Below are 22,030 nucleotides of genomic sequence, written 5' to 3'. Positions count from 1 at the left end.
ACCAGATGGAGCCAGAGGTTGAGCGGCAGAATCTAACTTTTAACCAAACGCTTTTACGTCAAATCAACCACGCCAACCGAACTTCTCATTTGACCGTCCATATGCTCCCTCAATAAATTTAAGCGCTTACTTGATTAATTAAAAAAACTGTGTGATGTAGGCTGTTTTTATTAATTTAGTATAAACATTATACAGTTGAAGTCAGAATTATTAGCCCCCTGTTTATTTTTTTTCCCCAAATTCTGTTTATTGGGGGGAAATTTTTTTCGACACATTTGTAAACTTAATAGTTTTAATAACTCATTTCTAATAACTAATTTATTTTATCTTTGCCATGATGACAGTAAATAATATTTTGTTAGATATTTTTCAAGGCACTTCTAAACAGCTTATAGTGACATTTAGAGGCTTAACTATGTTAATTAGATTAACTAGGCAGGTTAGGGTAATAATTGGGCATGTTGTTGTTTAACAATGGTTTGTTCTGTAGACTATCGAAAAAAATATAGCTTGAAGGGGCCAATAATTTTGTCCTTAAAAATGTTAAAAAATTTAAAAATTGCTTTTATTCTAGCTGATATAAAACAAATAATACTTTCTTCATATGAAAAATATTATCAGACATAATGTGACAGTTTCCTTGCTCTGTTAAACACCATTTGGGAAATATTTAAAAAAGAAAAAAAAAATCAAAAGTTGGCTAGTAATTCTGACTGTATGTTGGACTACAAAATAAACAATCTATTATACGCTCTAGCCTAAGTTAGACTAAGCTATGGTGATGAAGAAAATTTTTTTTTCTTAAAACAGGTTGTTGGTATGTGTTATCGTCATAAGGGTAGAAATAACATTTGTAAACTATGAAAAGTAACACATAAACAACACATATATTTCTTAGAAAAGTTTTTATTTTAAATTAAAAATCAACAGGACCCAAAGTATCATAGACAGCTATTTGCCATGGAGGGAAATAGTGCATTTATGTTAGCAAAAGATACAGCATTATTTCTAAATATGAACAGAATGTTAACACATCTTAGCACTATAGTAAATAATCTTTATCAATTTGTACAATAAACTGATGTCTGTCAGCTGCTGAACATCGCTTGCATATTGTTTATTATTATTTTTTTGCCTCTGTTTTCATTTGGTTTATTCGATGCCTTAATTATGTCTGGCAAAGAGGAATTTACATTCATTTGAATGTTTATTAGGTGTTTTCAAATTAAAAGCCAACAGTAAATTATGTATATAAATACAATATAACATTTGCAGTTGTATTTGTTATATAATATATACTCTTTATAGAATGTTCATTTTTTTGAAACAGCAAATTCAGTAGGTCAACTCGATAAAGTGCTGAAATTCAAAATGTTCTGTAAGTCAAGTTCAAATAACATTACAGGAAATCGATGTGGAGGCTAACATTTGTTTTGTCTTCCTAAATATTATTACAGACCCATAAAAATAATTACTGATAGATAATAATAACCTGTTTTCCCTTACATAGCGTTCAGCAATCAGCAAACAAAAGCCCACATTTAACGGAATAACCCGTGATCGATTAAATCTTGTAGGTCAGAAAGTCTGGTTTACTGAACAACTCATTTTATCATGGTAAAATAACACAGAAATTGAACATTGATGCTTCCATCTCCTCCCAAGCTGTCAATCACAACTGTCAATCACAATGACACGCCCCATTTTTATACCATTAAATTACTGGCTAAAAACATACTGTTTACAAAAATAAAACCGCTTACATCTAAACCTATATCAGCTTGATAGCAAGTGCCTCTATTGACCAAAATCATCTTTTGGGAAATTTTATTGCAAGTATAATTTTTTATTTTTTATTTTTTTTAAGTCTTGTTTGTTACCATAGGGGAGGCGGGGTTTAAGACTGCAGCCAGCCCTCAGGGGGTAATCTAACGGCCAGGAGTGTCACTCAAAAGGAGGCGTGCAGCACACTTGGATTGAACATACAAGTTGTCTCAAAATAACCCTCAAGAATTGGGTTCATTCAACTCATTTTAAAGTAGTTTGAACAAGCAGTAAACTTTTTTTTTTTTTTGCGTTGCAACATACTAAACACCACTCGCAAGTTCTGCAAGAGGCGAACACCAGTTGTTGTTTTTTTTTCTTGAAAGAATGCAAAAATCTAGTTTGGTGTGTTGTTTTGCTCTTTTTTAGTACGTTGAGCATTTCCCCATTACTGGCAGCCATGAGAAGCACATGGCGTGGATTTGTCATAATTAAAGTAGGACTTGGCGCAGCATCTGAGGGAGACACGCAATAAAGTCTCCGGTTTATTTAGAATACTCTCTCGAGCGCCTCAGGGGACTTGGGGGACCTCCTCGCACTAAATCTAGTTGCCAGAACATTTGAGGGGGATAAAGAGGTTGTATTAAATTTGTTGACTCTCAGATCTCCTCTCAGGCAGCTCAGTATTGCATTTGTTGGTTTCTTCAGCCCTCCTAGCCCCTTTTCTCAGTTTGTTGTATTGAATCAGACAGTGCCCAGATCCTCTCCACTGCATGAGTTGAACACTATTGAATTGCTTGGCTTGTAGATCCACAATTTTAACTTCTTTAGACCATATTGAATTTGCCGGCCTAGGGATCAATAATACTTTTTTTTTTTCTTTTTTTTTTTGTGGACGGTATTGAACACCAGGGGTTCACACCACATCTCCAGATGCTGGAATTGTCCAGATTGCGTTGGATCTGCCGGTCATGCCTAGATAAAGGCATTCTCAGTCATTGTTTGAAATGATAAGCATTAAAATTCTTTTGAGATACTGTGTGGGGTAGTCAAGTTTACACTTGCTTATTTATGTACAGATTGAAAAGAATCCAGGCTTCAAGCCAGTGGTTTTAAAACCTGAGGGGGTCACTATAGTGAGTCCCTTTATAAGTTGACAGAATATATATATTTGTTAATTTATTAGGGCTGTTATTAAGCCTAACAAAGCTAAATTTGTTCAGGAAAGAAAAAGGAGGACGGTTAATAAGAACTACTTTGGCTCTGTTACGGTAACAATATAAAACCCAATTACTTTATTTTGCATTTGGGCTCTTATAATACCTCATAACTCCTCTAACTTTGGGCATAAAACTATATAGCTGCCTTTATAATTTAAGTAGGGGTGCTTTGCAAAGGGACCATCATATTCAAGGGTACTACTTTTCTTGAAAAGCCTTGCTTTAGGTGATGGTTATGAGTAATGACGGCATTTTTCGGTCCAGGAAAGAGTAATGCTGCTTGGCATTTAGACCCACCTAAACATGCATACACAAATAAATATAGGCCAATGCAATTCCATACACTTTGCACCTACACTTTAGCCCTAGATTTTGTTGTTGTTGTTGTTTGTTCACAGCGGGAAACGGATATATTGTATGGGCGATGGTAAAGCATTTGGAATTTTACCTCCAGGGTAATGAAAGGCCTAATAAATAAAAACATCAGTGTTGCAGTGAGCAGCTCCAGCATATGACTGGAATGCAGTGAGGCCTGGATGTGCACAGTCTCAGGGCGGAGGGGTGGCAGTGGCTGGCAGAGCTGATGAATGGATGGCACGCCGCATTCTGACAGAGACGAATGTGACGGCCCCGTGCTATCGGAGCGGGCGGGTCCCTGCTGAACGGGCCGCGGGGAGATCACGTGACCAGACCCTGTTCTCCTATCAGGCTGTGGCAGAGGCAGAAGATGAGGTGCTGTGGATTGTCTGTTGGACTCCACAATGACCTTCTGCCTCAAAGTAAGTGTCCCAGATGGCCATCTCTCACACAGAGCGAAATGATAGGACTGGGCTGCTCTAGTCCGGATAACCATCAGCTCACTGGATTTGTCCTTCATGGGTCGTCATTAGTGTTTGGTCAGGTTAGGCGCCTGGAGACCATCCCACAGGCGTCAGATAGTTATCCCAGCTCAGCTGGAATGCAGACGGACTGAATCTGATGTGTTTTCGCTTCTCTCAGTACATGGTAAGGTTAGACGCCTGGAGAGCGTCTGGGGGCAACCACATTAGGCCAGTCCACCGGATGGAGAGTGTCACGGTTAAATATTACAGCATCTCATTTCAACTCCACCCAAAAGAGCGATCCTTCCACCTCTATCCGCCAGAGAATCGCTTAACGTTGCACTGAGCAGGCCCATTACAAAAAGAACTGAGTCAATGGGAAAGGGAGATGATTAAGAGGCTTTCTGTGTTAACAGAGGAGAATATCAGGTTTTATTGAGCTCCCTTCTATTCACTAGAAGTCTGTGTTGCAGACTGAACCCGAACAGCAACCGGGCTATTAATAGACTATTGATGAGCATTGATCGCCGACTCGCATGACACACGAGATACAATGAGCAATAGATCCCTGTGAAAAAGCAGTCTTCTCTTTTAGCTTTGCACCAATTGCATATTATTATGGCCTTGGAGAATTTCTCTGATAGATTGGCCAGCTGCTCTTTTTAAGTTTGGGGAAGGAAAATGGGTAAAGCGCAAGCTTGAATCGTTGACCATTTGTAATGTGCTCAAAGCAACTTTTAATCATCTCGCGAGCAAAGATTTGAAAACAATCAATACTACGAGCTGGAACGAAGGCGAGCGACAGTAATGTTGGACGTGTTTTACACTTGCACGCACATATGGCCTCTGTTCTTAATACAAATGGGAAGGAAAGTTCAAAGCCCTGACATACGCAATTACACATGAATTAGAGGGATAATGACCAGGGAGAGTGTGTTATATCAATAACCCGTTTAATGGTCAATCTCAGCAGGGGTGTCTGTTGACTTGTGTTGGATTTACTTTAATTGATGAAAAGCCATATAGCAGGTGGCTTACTTGGCCTCAAATGAGAGCAAAACTCAAATAGCCAAATTAAAAGCTAAATAATAGATGAGAGACACTGGCTTGCGATCGGGGAGAGAAAATGTTGTAATTATTTGCCGGAGCTTCTCCTGTAATGTTGTACTCAGCAGAGTGATGAGGGATAGGTGATATACACTGTGACTTTTTCATTGTGTCCTTGTGGTCGATTGAGTAAAGTCAAACTGCTGTCCTTATGAGACATGATTTAAATGCGAAATGACACCATTTTAATGGAATTAGCCGCTGGAATGAGAGCCAGCGCTTGTGTATTTGGGCGAGCGTGATGGCTGAGGAAAGGTTGTTGTTGTTGTTGTTGCGAGGCCAACTTGCTGTCACGCCGTCTGTTTGGAGTTGACGTGGTGCTCTGCTTTCTGCCATCCTCAATACTGTCAGCACATACGTGTTAGCAAACATCCTCGGATGATTTAAACCGAGAGGCTGAATTACTGTTGATGAAATCAGTTCTTTCTTGCTGTGAGTTTTCCTTCATCCATATTCTCCTTTAATAACAGCCCCCAGTCCTTCAGCTTTTTTCCTGGCAAACAATAGTTATTCTCGTAATGATTCAATTTTTCAACTGTCTTTGCGAATGAAAGAGACCATTTATTCTTGTTTTGCATTTTATCCGTAATGATGAAGAATGCTAACGAGTAGCGCTGGGTGCTGGTGACGAAACGTCCACGGGGCACTAGAATCTGCATATCAAAGAGGTCCCAGAGAAGGCACACTCTGAGAAATGTGTTCGACACGACTCTCACCTCCCCGTAGGCTCAGGGCGGCAGCGGAGGATACGTCCTGAACATGAGCTAGACATGTTTGCAACCTAGAACTCTCCGTAGTATTGCCTTTGAGATACTGTCATGAGTTCATCTGATTCGGCTTTTGTTGTTTTTGCGAGGTTTGTAATGTGGCAACAAGCATCAGCGTGAGGCATCGCTGTGTGAGTCGGTCAGACTGTTGCTTTGTGGCAGAGTGTTAGATACAATGCCACATGCCACCTGCTCTTCTGATTAACAAGTATGCACCTTGCTGATACTTCAGCCATTAATGGCAGTCAGTGATAGGGCTGTGAAATGTGATGTGTTGGTTGTACTTTGTAATAGTTGTCTATATAAGTAACAAGTAATATTATTTGGGGTTGAGTTTTTGATTAGAGGGTTGCAGCATGTAATTATAAAACATTTACTGTTATTATTATTATTATTAATGTTATTATTATTATTATTATTCCTTACATTTATATATTGCTTTTCTGGACACTCAAAGTGCTTTACACATTTTTTTGAGTGGGGAATCTCCTCATCCACCTGGATGATGCGACGCCAGCCATATTGCCCCAGACCACACACCAGCTGATTGGTAGACAGGAGACGGAGTGATGAAGCCAATTATGATATGGGGATGGTTTGGAGGCCATGATTGACAGAGGCCAGTATGCAAATTTGGCCAGGGTGCTGGTATTAAACCCCTACTCTTTTTAGAAGGGCATCCTGGTATTTTTAATGACCACAGAGAGTCGGAACCTCGGTTTAATGTCTCACCTGAAAGATGATTCTCACTGGGTAGTATAGAGTCCCCATCACTATACTGGGGCATTACGTCCCACACAAACTACAGGTTGAACATCTCCTGCTGGTCTCACTACACCACTTCCGGCAACAACCTAGCTTTTCTCATCTGTAAGACAGTACTCACTGAGCATTATAGAGTCCCCATACATATTCTGGGGCATTAGGTCCAACACCGTCTGCAGGTTGAGCGCCCCCTCCCCCCCACCTCCCCACTGGTCTCACTACACCACTTCCGGCAGCAACCTAGCTTTCCCATGTGCCCATCAAGCTACTGACTGAGCTCAGCCCTGCTTAGCTTCAGTGGGTGACCATGTAAGAGTTGCAGAGAGCTAGCTTTTTTTGGCTTACTCCCTTTATCAGGGGTTTCCCACTGCTGAATGTTCCACCGATTACTCAACTGGAAAATGTTTTACCATTGGATACCTTTCCTGCTGCAACCTAGACCAGAGAGTCAACTCATGCAAATCAGTGCTGGATAACACCATATACTCTTTCATAAACACACACATGCACACATACTATGACCAATTTAGCGGTTAATTAATTGTATTAATTGAGCTAGAAGGAAGTTGGATAGTTCTCCCTTTCAAATTCGTATTCACCATTTTTTCTGTCTTGTTTGCTTGTGAATTTTTTTCTATAGAACATGGCAATATAAATGCGATGGTGTTTTATTTGTGAAGGTGATTGTGGGCTTCAGAAATTCCCTTGCTAGACATGAGTCAGCCCTGTGAACCTGTTTTACCTTGCGTAACAACCTTTTGTAGTAATATTCCACAAACAGTATTGTTGTTATAAGTAAACCATTTCACTCACCATATGGGGCTCCATCTCATGAAAATTTCAAGCATTTGTGTGTGTGAGCGTGTGTGTGTGTGTGTGTGTGTGTGTGGATAGCTTGCTGTAATGGGGGATCCTAAGGAGTCATATTGTGGAGCCTTCCATTGGACCGCACACTGCTTTAGCTCTCTCTCACACAGATGGACGACGAGCCGAGGGAATCTCGCGTGGAATGATCAAAACAGCTTGACATGCTGGAGGAAATGGGACCGAACGGAGAGGAGGAAGAGCAGGAGAGGAGTTAATCACTGCGCTAATGTCGTACTTCATCATCGTTTTCCACAACGCCACTGAGCTCAGCTTCGCTCGGCCATTTCCACCGCACACTTATGTCACTCTCCGGCACAGATGCAACTCTTCACGTACCCCCTGCCTCAATCCTGCATTAAAACCCCAGGATTATGGGCCCATTCCTGCCCAAATACTGCCACCTGGGCGACAATCTATTCACATAGTTACTTAGAGAGAAAGGGAGTGCGAAGCAGAGTAGGAAAGGAAGGCTAAGAAGACGGTACTCTGGTATATGAGGACATTTTGAGGTAGATTCTTTTCCTGCCGTGTGAGCTTTGTCTTCGGGCAGATGGTGTTTAGACGTGTAGATCACATATAGAGCCCACATTGGGACAGAATGTGTCCATATGTGTGTGTGTGTGTGTGTGTGTGTGAGAGAGAGAGAGAGAGACAAGAGATTAGGGGCTTGGGCCATGCTCCACCTGCCTGTGCTTGGAAACAGATCTGTGGTATCTGGTGAAGGTGAGTGAATTTAAGTGCCTACTCCCTGGGGTCCTTGTTGTGCAGACAGTTACAAACAGGATCCTGGGGAGCACCATTCTGCTCCGCATGGCTGGCCATTGCGCCCACCTCGAAAATATGAATTCATCATGAGTTCCCCTAACTCAGCAACCCAAAACCCTACCCTGGCAAAAACCCACCCCAGTCTGGCATTACCAGGAACACCTCCCTATATTCAAAGGTGTTCATAGCACTTCTCAAAAAGATTATGTTCTTTATAGCAGTGTTCCCAAACCCCCTGGGCCATGGAACGGTACTGGGCTGTGAATCCATTTGTACCGGGCCGCACAAAAAATCTTTTATTATTTTTGTTTTATTTATTATCTAAAAAATCGTTAATTTTGAAAAATGACTCGATTACATCTCAGTCATCTGAGTGCCAAAATTTAACCCACAAGCTTCTCTGCAAAAAAAAAACTTGTCTTTCTTAGGGTTTTTGTCTTGTTTCTAGTCCAAAAATCTAAAAATTCTTAAACCAAGAAGCATTTCATAAAGAAGCAAAAGATATTAGATAGTATTGTTTTAAGAAATAATATACTAATATTAAGTGAGTTTTCCCTTAAAACAAGCAAAAATAATCTGCCAATGGGGTAAGCTAAATAATCTTGTTTTTTATTTTAGCATAAGAATATTTTGCTTACCCCATTGGCAGATTATTTTGCTTGTTTTAGGGGAAAACTTACTTGATTTAGGCATTTTATTTCTTAGACTGATACAATGTTTTGTTTGTATAGAAAATGCTTCTTTATTTAAGATTTTTTTATTTGTATTTTTTTGCAGCATAGCAAAATGAGTAAGAAACTGACGTCTTTGCAATGCTTCTTTGCCAAGAAATGGATCCACTATCCATTTGTCAACAAATTAGGTGAACCCAGAAAGTCTGTGCTAGAAGAAAATCAACTGCTGTAGTTCACAAGTAACGGCAGCGATTCACATATCACATTTTTTCCATACGCAAGTTCATTATATCCAATGGAAGCACACATATTGGGAGCGATGTGCACCTGGAACCCAGTTAAAAACATCTCAAGTTTTCAGAATGCTGTGAGCGCACCGCAAGTCACGTGACAAAAACTGACCAATCAGCTTGATAAATTGTATGGAATATACTAATTATCTCAAAACCTGTATCAGAGTTGCAGCAATGTTTTGTCAGCTTGTCATATTCTGAGAAAAAAATTATGGTAGCCTAGCAATTGAAGTATACACTGCCACAGATTTTTCAAGCATTGACTGGTCTGAGGTTATAAAAAATGTTGGGGACCACTGCTTTATAGTATCTGTCATGCCTCTTAGAATTTTGTGGAAACACCTATTTAATGGGATACTATGATTGATAGCATATTTAATGCATTTCTGAATATACTGTTGAAACAGTTTACTCACTTTTGACCAAATTAATTTGTACCTAGAATGGTAGGGTATCATGGTTATTACAAAAATATTATTCTGAAAAAGTATTTCATAAATAATATTTCAAAAAAAGTGTTGCTGTTTTTACAGGTTGTGGAGACTAAGAAATGTATTAAAAAACAAAACTTTTGACGTAAAATGCAATACTTGTTCTAAAAATGATATTTAATGTAAGTATGAAATGAGAAAGATGACCAAGACATTCTTTTAGAGCAATGCTAAGGTACATTTACCATTGAGAATGGTCAGCTTAACTATATCTGTATCCGTTAGATTGGTCATCTGGAATTTTTTTGAGATCCTCCAATCATCATTCTAGCAGCAAATCATGTGAGCAGTTTAGAGCTGTCAGAAAAAATCAAACAAGATAGCGCCAGTGTTGCCAGATTGGGTGGTTTTGAATTTGATTTTGCGGGTAAAAAAATGGCATGGGCGGGTTGAAAAAATTTGGGGGTGGTTTTAAAACAAATTTTTTTTAATGGAACTTATTTAACAAAACATTACTGTGTGCTCCTACTCCATTCAGTTAGTAGTGACCAGTGCATAGTGCAAACCGCTTGAGCCTACCCGCAAGAGGGGGTGAAGGAAACTTTAAAAAGTATCAAGTATCACAATCTGATTTCCTAGTCAAATCTGTCTCCTTTTCGCACACACAGTGCCTGCAGTTAAACTCACAGCATTTTATCATGACACTTTTATCAATAATTTTTTCCGCAATTAACAACAAAAACAAAGATAGAAGCATTGTCTGATTAACAAGCAGCACCTAATTATGTTCAAAAGAATTTAAAATGCCAACTGGGACGACTTTATACCCCATTTCAAAAGTAAACCACTCTAATATATAGTATAATCCACACAATAAGTGCAGTGTGTGGGTGAGAGGGCGCCAGTGTTTCGATGTGATCCGGTTATGTTGTGATTCTGTGACTGCTAGTGTTGGTTGCTGTATGGTTTAAAAATATATAACAGTTAAAGTAACTTAAGTAAAGTAAGTTATTTCGATATTAATTCATATTTTGGGCAGGTTTTGGAAAACTTTTTAGCTGGAAAAAGTCAGCTACATCTGGCAACAGTGGATGGCGCTTGCTCAGTGGCAGTGGAGAAGGAAAAGTAGCATAAACCCACAGCTTACTATTCGCTTATGATGTCATGTGTCAACACAAAACAGGGTTTTTGTGTAATTTACTTACACAAAACTTACAACAACCACAGCTGTCCAATCTAATGGTGCAGTAAGCGCTTTAGATCCTTGCACTATATACTTTTGCGTAGGTCTTTGGTGTGATTGTTTTGTGATTCCTTGTCATGCATTTGTTATATTAGTAGAGGTGTGAACCTACACTGGTCTACTGGTTTGGTTCGGTTACGATTATCAAGGCATCGATTTGGTTTAATTCGATATCTTAGTGCATCATGGTGCGTTGCAATGCTTTCCATACACAATTTGATATTTTACATAGCAACACAATAATTTGTGTAATATAATGTATAATTTATAAATATATTTATATATTATTTGTAATAAAAAATTTTCCTGTAACTTAAGCAGTAAGAAATATGAACTGTACCTTCAATTTTAATTTCTTTTTCAATGTATTAAACAAAACTAAAGTACATGCACAGAACAACATGAGCAATTATAGCAAATAAAAAATGTAAATATTATCACGCTTTCTTTCTGGGTGTAATTGAGCGTGTTCTTAAATGCCTATGATTAATCACACTCTCAAAAAAAAAGGCTATGATTGTCTCTAATGGTCAGCGCGGCTCTGGTACTGTTCAGCAAACAGTGACACTGATGTTAAACGGCAGCGGCTATCAGCTGATCCATTATAGACTGCGATACGTGGAGAAAACTCGCTGTACAGACATGCTTGTGTCTGCATCCACAAGTTACCGTTAGTTGTAACAGCCGAGAGATAAAATGGAGATAAAACGCTTCCTGACGAATACGGCAGCTGGTCAAAGGGGCCACAGAGAGTGAGAGAGAGAGAGAGAGTTTACAGCTTTTATTTTTTCCTGACTAGGTTCTGATGTACTTGTTGCTCATTGAAAGTCTTTTCCCTCACCATAGTAAAATACAGCCATATAAGGCTGATAAATGACGTCAATACATAATAACTGGTTATAATTACTACTGAACTGATACCGAATTATTTTGCATCGCAGTGCATCAAAGAAACAATTAATTTTGACACCCCTATATATTAGATTGAATAATATTCAGTGGCAGAGGTGGGAGTGGGAGTGGATCAGAGGGAGGGTATTGAATGAAGGTTTGGATATAATATGAATTGGCAACAGATTTGGTGAAGTTTATTTATAAACAAATTTCGAGAGGATCACGTGCTTATGATTGTTCACAGCTGTTCCGACTTTAGCTAATAACTGATTATCCTATCAGACGATCCTTAACTTACTATAAATAACCAGACTTTTCTCATCCCAATATCTTCGTCTCCCTCCTTTCAAACGGGCGTCACGGTGGCCAGCGATTAGCGCTGTTGCCTCACAGCAAGAATGCCCCTGGTTTAATTCCTTTCCAAACTAGACGGCATTTCTGTGCGGAAGTTTGCTAGTTCTCCCCGTGGTCACGTGGGTTTTCTCCGGGTCCTCCGGTTTCCTCCCACAGTTCAAAAACAAGCACTGTAAACAATTAATCCAAAATATTTTAGCTAAACTCTTAAGTACACCTTCAACATCCATATCTGACACTTAACTACAATAAGCAAGAGGGGGAGTCATCGAGATCTACCTGAGCTTAAACTCCCCTCTCGCCTTGCAACGGGAGGGAGCCCAGGGCTCGAGGATCTTATAACCTCAGGGCTCTCTCCCGGGACAGCACGCTAAACTAGCCTTATTATCAATCATCAGCTAAGTGTGAACTCTTGAACTGTATAATTGTTGTCTGAAGTCAAATGCACTAGATATTCGCCCTGTCTCTCACCTGGTTGTCCGTTAATGGCAACATTGACAAGAGTTGACATGGAACATTACTCTAAAAGTTGCCCCTTGTACCACCTTCAAGCTCTTTGGCTTTTGTGTTTGGAATTTTTAGGCTTGCTGTTAGGACCAAATAGGTTCAGTGGTCTAAAATGTAAAAATGAATAAGTGAATAAATGAACGATGGTAGTGCTATAGTAGTTCAATCAGACCTGAGCTGTCGGCAAATCTGTCATTCTGTCTCAAGAGTTGAGGCATTTAGGTTTCACCTTGGTGGTCCAGGACATTGCTGTATAATAGTGAGTTTAAGACATGCACACTAAAACTCCTCCTGAGTGTGTGTTTTCTTCTACGAGAGGAGCTGGAACTTTCTCCAGCATGGCAGCCAGTAGAGATGAGGATTCTTTGAGCATCTTGGTCAAAGCATTGTGTTTATTTGTGTGTCCACGTCAATGAAAGTGACAGCCTGACTGACATATGTCAGCTCAGAGGCACAAGAGGAGTGGCAGAAGCCATTTACCAGCTTCCAGGAGTGACACAGCAATGACTTCTGCTTGTTCCAGCCCACCACCCCCTAATAGCTCTAATTAATTGATGAATGAGGTCAAATTGAAGATATCGCGCCGAGTCTCAATTTGCCCCGACACCCACCACCATGTTGTTTTTCTTAATGCGCCACGTACCTCATCTCCCTCTCTGCTCATCTGCATAAGACCTTGGGATGAATGTTAACTATGTTTAATTAGACAAGTGGAGCGATGGATGGGTGTGTGGCGCTTTGGGGGGTTTTGATGGCAGGGCTGCTCATTGGCAGGGGGTGCAGGACTGCAGTGCTCGCTCCCAGCTGAGATGTGAGCTCCACACCTGGTTGTGAGCGCTGGCTTCACACAGTCTCCTGCATCTCAGTGGGTCTCTTTCGAACACACAGCCTCTCTGTTGAAACCCTACACACTTCAAAAGCTTAATGTAATTATTGACTTTTTAATGATTTTTGAAGATAACGCATTACTCGCTTAGCGCAGGTGTGCATCTGGGGAGGAATGTGCAAAATGTCATTGATCCAAGGTTCTTAGTGAGTTTTGAAAGTGTATGTTTCAAGGTCAGAAATATTCTGGAATTTGGAATGTTGTTTTTTTTTTTTTTTTTTACACAAAAATGTTTACTAAAAATGGTGTATTTTGAGTGCAACTGCCTCTGGATATAAGTTAACTCTTACCATGCAGCAAATGTGAGTAAGATTTTTTTTTTCTACACATACACTCACTGGCCATTTTATTAGGTACACCTTATCAGTACTGGGTTGAACCCTCTTTTGCTTTCAAAATTGCCTTAATCTTTTGTGTCATAGATTTAACAAGGTGCTGGAAATATTCCTCAGAAATTTTGGTCCATATTGACATGATAGCATCACGCTGTTGCTGCAGATCTGCTGCACATCCATGATGCGAATATCCACCACATCCCAAAGGTGGAATTGTTCCACCACATCCCAAAGGTGCTCTATTGCATTGAGATCTGGTGACTGTGAAGCCCATTTGAGTACAATGAACTTTTTATCTTGTTCAAAAAAAAAAAAAAAAAAAAACAAGACATGGCGCCCTATACCTTAAAGTGAGAAATTGAGTGTAAATGAAAATAATCTTTAGTAAACTGTTTACTAAATTACATTTTGTTAAAGCAGCTTGAATGTTTTCTTACGATGTACTCAGAGAAAGTATAGTTATATTGTCCATCCATCATCATTTATTCACCCTTGGTAAATGTGGCAAAAAGTTTTACTTTGGATCTTGTCAGCATTTCCTACACTAACCAAGTAGATTGGCGCCCAAAGACATTTTATGCACTAGTCTTGTCTACATGGACAAACTAAGTTACTGTCTCAATGACAGCTGGCCAAAAGTGAAGAACCATAAATATACAGCAGACAAAATGCTAAGTATTCAAACAACATGGCAATGTTGGAGGGAATCAGTCCTAAAAGTCCTGGAAAAGTGCTTAAATGTAACCCATTAAAACTTGTACGAACCCTGTCAGAATCCCTGAGATGTAAAAATGTCAGTCGGGGGGAATATTAAATGAGGCGAGATTTGTCTTGGTTGTCATTCTACCATCTTCTGACAAGAATGTCACTCCGTGTTAAAGCATTGTGGTGAGGTGTCTAAGTGCCGGAGGCTCGTCCTTATCTGTGTCCTTCCGACTGAGGTGTGATCCTCTTGGCTCAAAGAATTTCCACCGCTCTAAGCCGTGAATAACAACTGTGATCCAGGAAATGATGGGCATGCCATTTAAATAGCAGTGCCACGCGATAAGGAAAATGCAGATGTTTTTTCTTATTTATTATCCCCCCCAACCTCTCCTGTCCTGACATGTCACTATCTCTCCTGTACATTTGGGCCGCTGTCTTTTCAGGAAAAGCGAGGTAGACGTAAGGAGTGTGGGGGCGTGTTTTTTTTTTTTTTTTTGCTTTCTTGTTCTTTCCTCTTCCTCCCCAAGGGGGTAGGCAGCTTATCTCTTGTCCGTAGCCAGAACACGACACCTCCAGAAACTGTGGATTACCGCTCTGCCTGGGGTTCTACATTTATTACTGGCCTTGGAGGGGATATAACACAGCGATCAGGAAGACATCACACACACCACGATTAAGATCAATGATATTTTAAGCCTCTATGAAACATTCAGTGAAACAGTTACGAATAAGTGCTGCAAAAACCATTGCTGGTAACGAGTGAAGAGCACTTTTATTGCCTACTGAAAAAAGTCTGGCAAAACAAATAAAAGGCGTAGTGGCTGGTTGTAATGTCGTGTTGCGTTTAGATGCTAATTAATGTTGGGAGAAGAGGAGGACAAGTCCTAACCCCTGTTCGCTCCTGTTAACGCTGTTTGTCTCCAAATGACCTCTGATTTCACACTGCATCGGTTTTCCCTGTTATAGACAGAACCTTTTTTCCCTTCTTCTTCTTCTTCTTCTTTTTTGCTGACAACAGAAGAAATGCTATCTGTTAAATAAGTAATTCCCAACTGCTCAGAGTTTGCCAGCAGCAAAACATTGGGTTTGCTGAAAAGGCAGACATGGAACAAACATGAAGAAGAAAACAGCCACTCCAACACTTTCTACGCCTCCCTCTTCAATTTAGTCTGAATTGAGATAATGCATACAAAAGGTGTGTGTGTATACAAACAGTTTGTGCAAACTTAATATATGTTTTTTTACTTCTCAACGTTTCCTTAAGCTGAAGTGTTTTCATGAGATGCTGTTGTAGAGCACAGCTTTCTGTATTACAAGAGAAGCACTTCTCACAAAACAGATGCTTCACACACATAAATGCTCATGTATAAATGTTCATTACTAACCTTTCTATGGACATGATTTGATTACAACTGCAGATCAATGTAATGGCCTACTGCAACGTCTGCAGTTATAAATTATAATTATAAATGCAACATATATGAACACATGCAGACCCTTACAGTCTCCGATATGTTACCAATTACAGTAAAACTACATACAGCATACAACTTATTTGGGTTCAAAAACAACACGAACAACACACAACATATAACCCACAGTCAGTGCAATCCTCTCATCTGTATCTTTAATCTTTACCAGCAAATCTAACCTCCTGTTAGAAAGTAATTCCATCATTACAAGTTCATAAAACTACAAAATGTGATGATAATAGTTAAACATCGCAGATTGTTCATGTTTTAGGTTGCTGAATGAATCATTTGGTCCTTTGTTTTTTCCAGCTTTTCCTTAGTTCTTTCGTGCTTCACTCTGTTTCTGAAAGGATCGGATGTCAGAAGCACTTCAATAATCAAACACAGGGTATTTTCATCAGCTCAAGAAGTTCGTTATTTTAAATAAAGATGCGATTGCAAGCTTTTTGGAGAAAGTGAAACCGTGCACACTTTTAGATGGCAGATGGCAGATTTTGACAGGATTTGTTCTTCTTGGCTTTGTGGCTGTTCATCAAGACAACAACAAGGTTTGTTTGAGCTCAGGTCGATCATTGCTCATTATTATATGTATATAGTATTATGATGTAATGTTTTGGCTGTGTATTTAAGAATGGCGATTTCTTTGTTTTAATTCTCCTGGCTTGTGTACGATCTAGTGACATATTTCTGTAAACCAATAACATTCAGATGCAAGTCTTGCTCTGCCTTTTGATACCCTTTTTTCGTGCTAGGTACCCTTTGCAAAAGGTACCCATAAAGTGGTACGGTACGGTTTGCTTTTTGGTACCTTCTGACAGTGAAAACGGCCATAAAAGCAAAACCAACCGTATCGTACCTAACCACTCAGTGGAAATGTGCCATTATTTAATCTGTTGCGAAATTATTCTTAAAACAATACAAAATTGAGTCTTTGAGTTGTGAAATTTACGTCAGCATGTCTTAGTTTGATACTTTGCTAGCTATACTGGAACAACATACTAAATACAAGCACCAATTTCCATGAACCAATTGATCCTGAACAGAGACTTTCTCTAAGGTACGGAGACACAGACAGACAGGCAAACAGACACAAGCACACTTTTTGTATGCCGTGTCTTAATATTGCATACTTTACTTATCATAAAGGGCTTTGTGTTGCAAGACCGAGAGGATTAGTTTCTCTGACACCATTTTGGATTTTGCCTTTTGATTGTACAGTATGGCTGCTCTGAATTGTCAAAACACCTCTCAAAATGCCATTTTGGATTTGAAAAACTGAAAAAATCAAAGTTGATTAATTTTTTTTGATGAGTGAAAAAAAGTTTTGGAGGCAGTATGTCAATAGGGTTGACGGAACATGAGGTCAAATTTATTTTTAAACATGCAGAAATGTTGGAATTAGGGGGTCATGGTGGTGCAGTGGGTAGTATGAATGCCTCACAGCAAGAAGGTCACTGGTTCGAGCCTCAGCTGGGTCACACAAGTCCAAAGACATGCGCTATAGGTGAATTGGGTAGGCTAAATTGTCTGTAGTGTATGTGTTTGAATGGGTGTATAGATGTTTACCAGAGATAGATTGCAGCTGGAAGGGCATCCACTGCATAGAGCATGTGCTGGATGAGTTGGTGGTTCATTCCGCTGTGGTGACCCCAGATTAATGAAGGGACTAAGCTGAAAAGAAAATGAATGAATGAATGAATGAATGAATGAATGAATGAATGAATGTGCAATATCCTAAAGTGTGACTGAACATACTGTACAACTGGAGGCAGGATTAAATTGAATTCTTTCTCAACTGAGTTCAGTCACTGCTTTTAACTTACTAGTAATACCTGTAACCATAGTGACTATTGTAGTGCAACTTTAGTTTTGATTCTGAGCATTCAGTCTTCATTCAGTTTAGTCTCAGACAGCTTCCACAGCTTTAAGGTAGGAGATTAAAAGAAAGAAAACAGGACATTCGTGATATTTGGTTTCAAGGGTCTTTCAGTACACTGAAAAAAGCTTTTAATGGTCTATATTGAAAAATGTTGTTAGAATAAAATTACAACAGTACAATATATGTATTAAGCCCCTCAATAATGATTAATATTATATATTAATATGCCATTTGTTCTTGTTCTGTTTTTGTTATGTTTCAAATGATACATTTTAATACATTGTTTTAGTTTTTTATTTTAGTGTTGAATTATTTGAGAGAAAGCTGACACGAACTAGCTGAATGATTTTTTTTCACTTTATTGTGTATTTAATTTTTTTTTCAGTTAATGTTTATGTATGATAAAGGGATAGTTCACCCAAAAATTTTAGTTCTGCACCCACTGACTTCCATTGTAATTTTGTCCCTACTATGAAAGTTGTGGGTACCAGCAACCATCATTCTTCAGAGTATCTTCTTTTGTGTTCAACAGAAGAAAGAACTCATAAATATTTAAAATAATTTGAGGGAGATTAAATATTTTTGGGCAAACTAGTCCTTTTAAAAATATTTGAATTCAGTTTAGTTAGCTGGTACAACCCTGCAAAGAGTAAGCTTGAGTTTTACATCTGAAAATTTGCAACTGACAGCCAGATTCTGCTGCTGGGTGAACATAGCGTGACTCTTTCAGAGCAGACCTGCAACCCACTAGTTGAGGACCAATAACCACCACAGCTTTTATACTGAAAGGGGTTTACTCTCAGTACCTTACCCAACATTTTTGTGCTTATGACCCAAGCTTAGAAAGTATTCTCTTTCTCTACCTCTGTGAAAACAAATCTCAGTTATTTTAATCAGCCCGGCTGTAAATAAACCGAGAATTCTCTCTCTTTTATTCCTCCGTGCTAGTCTGTGATGAGGGCGATTGATGTACTTGCACCTGGCACTGTGAGTTTTGCCTTATAGTGCCGGAGCAGTTGCCAGTAACATTGATGCATGGCCATGAATTATATTACGTCTTGGCAGCTGCTTACTCCTAAATTCATCTTTGTACCCAATGATTTATTTATTATTGTGCTTGCTAGGCAGCTCTGTATTGATACTTTTCAAACATTCTGGTTAGGGGTTTGATCTAAACTCCTAACCCTAAGTATTTCACTTGCACTGGTCAACGTGCACACTCCATTATGCACATTGTGTATTGACTTTGGTCTCAGGTGTCCTATGTATTTTTTGGTTTATTTACATTAAAAATAGATGGAAAGAGACAGTTCACCAAACCCCCCTCAAAAATTCTTTATTAATACAGTAACTCATACTCATGTTCTTCCAAACCTGTATGAAGTTCTTCTCCTGCACTGTAAAATAATAAGTTGACCTTAAAATAATAAGATTGCCTTAAAACTTAAAACAGTTTGTATTTACAAATTCTTAATAAAGTAATGTAATATGTATTTATATAGCGCATTTATTGTGTATTGCCATACACCCAAAGCGCTTCACAAAATTATGAGGGGGATCTCTCCACACCACCACCCATAGAGCCAATTGATAGAGCCAATTCGGTGGATTGGGATGATTGGGAGGCCATGATGGGTAAGGGCCAATGGAGGGTTTTGACCCCTACTCTTTACAAGAAGTGCCATGGGATTTTAAATGATTACAAAAAGTCAGGACCTTGGTTTAACGTCTTCTTCAAAAGAAGGAATTAAAATTCAGCAAACTTCAGTACTGTTGACTCAAAATAAATAGTTGTGTTAACTTCTTATTAGTGTTTACATTACCAGGAAAATATTAGGAAAACGATTGCCTTAAAATTATGAAGTAAGCTGAACTTAACCATTTAAGTAAAGACAAAAACCAACACCTTACTCACTCACTCACTCACTCACAGGGTCGCTTATATCAAAGTTGATATTCAGCCGCACCATGTTGGTATTTTGAAACATCTAATTTTAACGAAGTGGGTCATTCGACAAACTCTGAATCCCCAACCTGGAGGACTAGGGGCCTCATGTATCAACGCTGCGTACGCACAAAAACTTTGCATACGCCAGGTTTCACGCTCAGAATCACTAACAATGAAATGAACGTGAGAATTTACGCAGCTCAACGCCAAGTTCATGGCTGGCGTACGCACATTTTTTGTGCGTGTCTGTTTTATTTCCATTGGCGACTCCTAGAGGCAGTTGTGTTAAATTGCACTCTACAAAGTGTCTTTGAGCCATGCAATGGCAGCTGTATGAGACGGGTTCATCTAGCAGGTATATAAGGTTTCCATACCATGCAGTTGACCAGCCAAACATTAAAGCAAAATTTACAGCGATCGCCGGTTTTCCCAATGTAATCCGAGCTATCTACTGCACGCACATTGCTATAAAGACACTATCTGAAGATGAATTTGCATGCGTGAATCAGAAACATTTCCATTCAATAAATGAATAAATGTGCAAATAAAATATGGGGGTATTCACTAAAACACATCTCACTATTTCTTTTTTTAATCCACTCAGTGCAATGTTGAGATTTAATTGTGTTAACCGCATCAGCTAAACTCTCCCACTCTATTTTTTTCTTTTGTTATTAATTCTGGAGGACAAACTTGCAAATAACACAGTTTTTCTCCGGTCTACCTCCAAAAGGAGCACCTCCAATTCACATTCTGTTCAAAGTTTCTCTTTTTGCTTGCATTTGCCAATGCTTTTTCATTGGGTTTTGCCAAAGTAGTTTTTTTCATCTGAAATGTGCGTACGCAATGTTTTAGTATGATTTCCACGCAAGTCTTCGTACATGAGGTCCCAGGACATTCACACACATACACAGACAATTTAGCTCACCCAATTCCCCTATAACGCATGAGCACCCGGAGGAAACCCACACAAACACGGGGAGAACATGCTACACACAGAAATGCCATCTGGCCCAGCTAGGGTTCAAACCAGCGACCTTCTTACTGTGATGTGACAGCGCTACCCACTGCACCACCCTTCTGCCCTAAAAACCTATTTATTGTATTAAACAGCATCCACAGTTTATAACAAGTAATTTTCAACCAAGGTTTAATGTAATATTAATAATAATAATAATAATTAATTAATGATATTCATAGAATATTATTTATATATTTATTATTATATAAATACTGTTTTATTTATTATTAATATTATTAATAAAATAGTTTATATATAATGTATTATATTACCAAAAATATTATTACATGTATTAATATATACACACACACACATTTTGAACATCATTGGATTGATAACGGTTCAAGATTTATTATGCTTATTTCTGGCTATGCTAAAGTTTTAATTTTCCCACCTGTTTCCTCAGTTGCCTTATCACCATTCTCTATCATTAACATGCTTTTGACACATGACCACGTAAAAGTTGTAAATACATATTATTGTAAGTCAAGATTAGTTAAATCTATTAAGTTTAGCAACTTAATGTGCTATGAAGTTGGATTTACTTATTTAAATATTGTAAGGTGAACAAACTTATTCATAATAAGTTAACTGCACTTGATTGTATTAGTGAGAACAGCTTCTTGCTTTTTACATTGTGGGCAACTCGAAAGAAGATTGAATTGAGACTTAAAGAAAATGAGTCCAAAAAAGTCTTGTGTTTTTTAGAATAAATAAAATCTAGCAAAAGTTTGAATGGGTAAATGATTATATAAGCTTAGTTTTTGGCTGAACTATCCTTTTAATGTGTGATTTCTTCATTTACATATAGAGATTACTTGAAAACAAACAGTGACATCATTTGCATGCTGAATTATCTTTTTTTTAATGCCTGTTTGCAAAATGAGTTGTGATTAGTCTTGTCTTCTTTGCATATATTTTCTTATAACCATTTATTAAAGACTAAAAGCTTAGCTAAATCTTCCACAGTTTTCTGGTGCTGCTTTGCATGCACTGGTGTTTCCTTCAGGAAATGCAAATCTGCTTTATTTAGACTATTTGTCATCCTTTTTAGCCTGGCAAAAGGAAAGAAAAATGAAAGAAATGGAATATGATAAGGCTCTGCAACATTGCCTGTGCACATTGAGCAGATGTAGCCATGGCCATGTCCTTTGGTTATGATGAAATACATGGCTGAAACCCAGTGCAGGTAAATGATCTGTATATGAGATCAGATGATGTATTCAAAGGATTTTCGCGTTTTTGTCGCTTCTCTGCAGACCTAGAGAGATCTGGTTTCTGCTTTACATATATCTATATGTGACATGAGGTG

At 38.7% G+C, this 22,030-nt stretch overlaps 1 protein-coding gene and 1 long non-coding RNA gene across 42 annotated transcripts in view; one reads left to right on the top strand and one right to left on the bottom strand.

The window, feature by feature from the left end:
* The window catches only part of camta1a (calmodulin binding transcription activator 1a), a 641,759-nt gene that overhangs the window by 219,139 nt on the left and 400,590 nt on the right, over positions 1-22,030 (top strand). The gene's annotated exons all lie outside the window — the stretch shown is intronic.
* LOC147838244 (uncharacterized) overlaps positions 17,527-22,030 on the bottom strand; it is a 96,562-nt gene continuing 92,058 nt past the window's right edge. The window contains exon 3 of the long non-coding RNA XR_015523750.1: positions 17,527-19,687. This is a non-coding gene — a long non-coding RNA (uncharacterized LOC147838244). The remainder of the gene's footprint in view (positions 19,688-22,030) is intronic.

This window comes from Danio rerio, chromosome 23, assembly GCF_052040795.2.
Source record: "Danio rerio strain M-AB ecotype USA chromosome 23, GRCz13ab, whole genome shotgun sequence".
Classification (NCBI taxonomy): Eukaryota; Metazoa; Chordata; class Actinopteri; order Cypriniformes; family Danionidae; genus Danio; species Danio rerio.
Note: the sequence above shows the minus strand (reverse complement) of the source record. Positions and strands in the feature narration are given on the sequence as shown.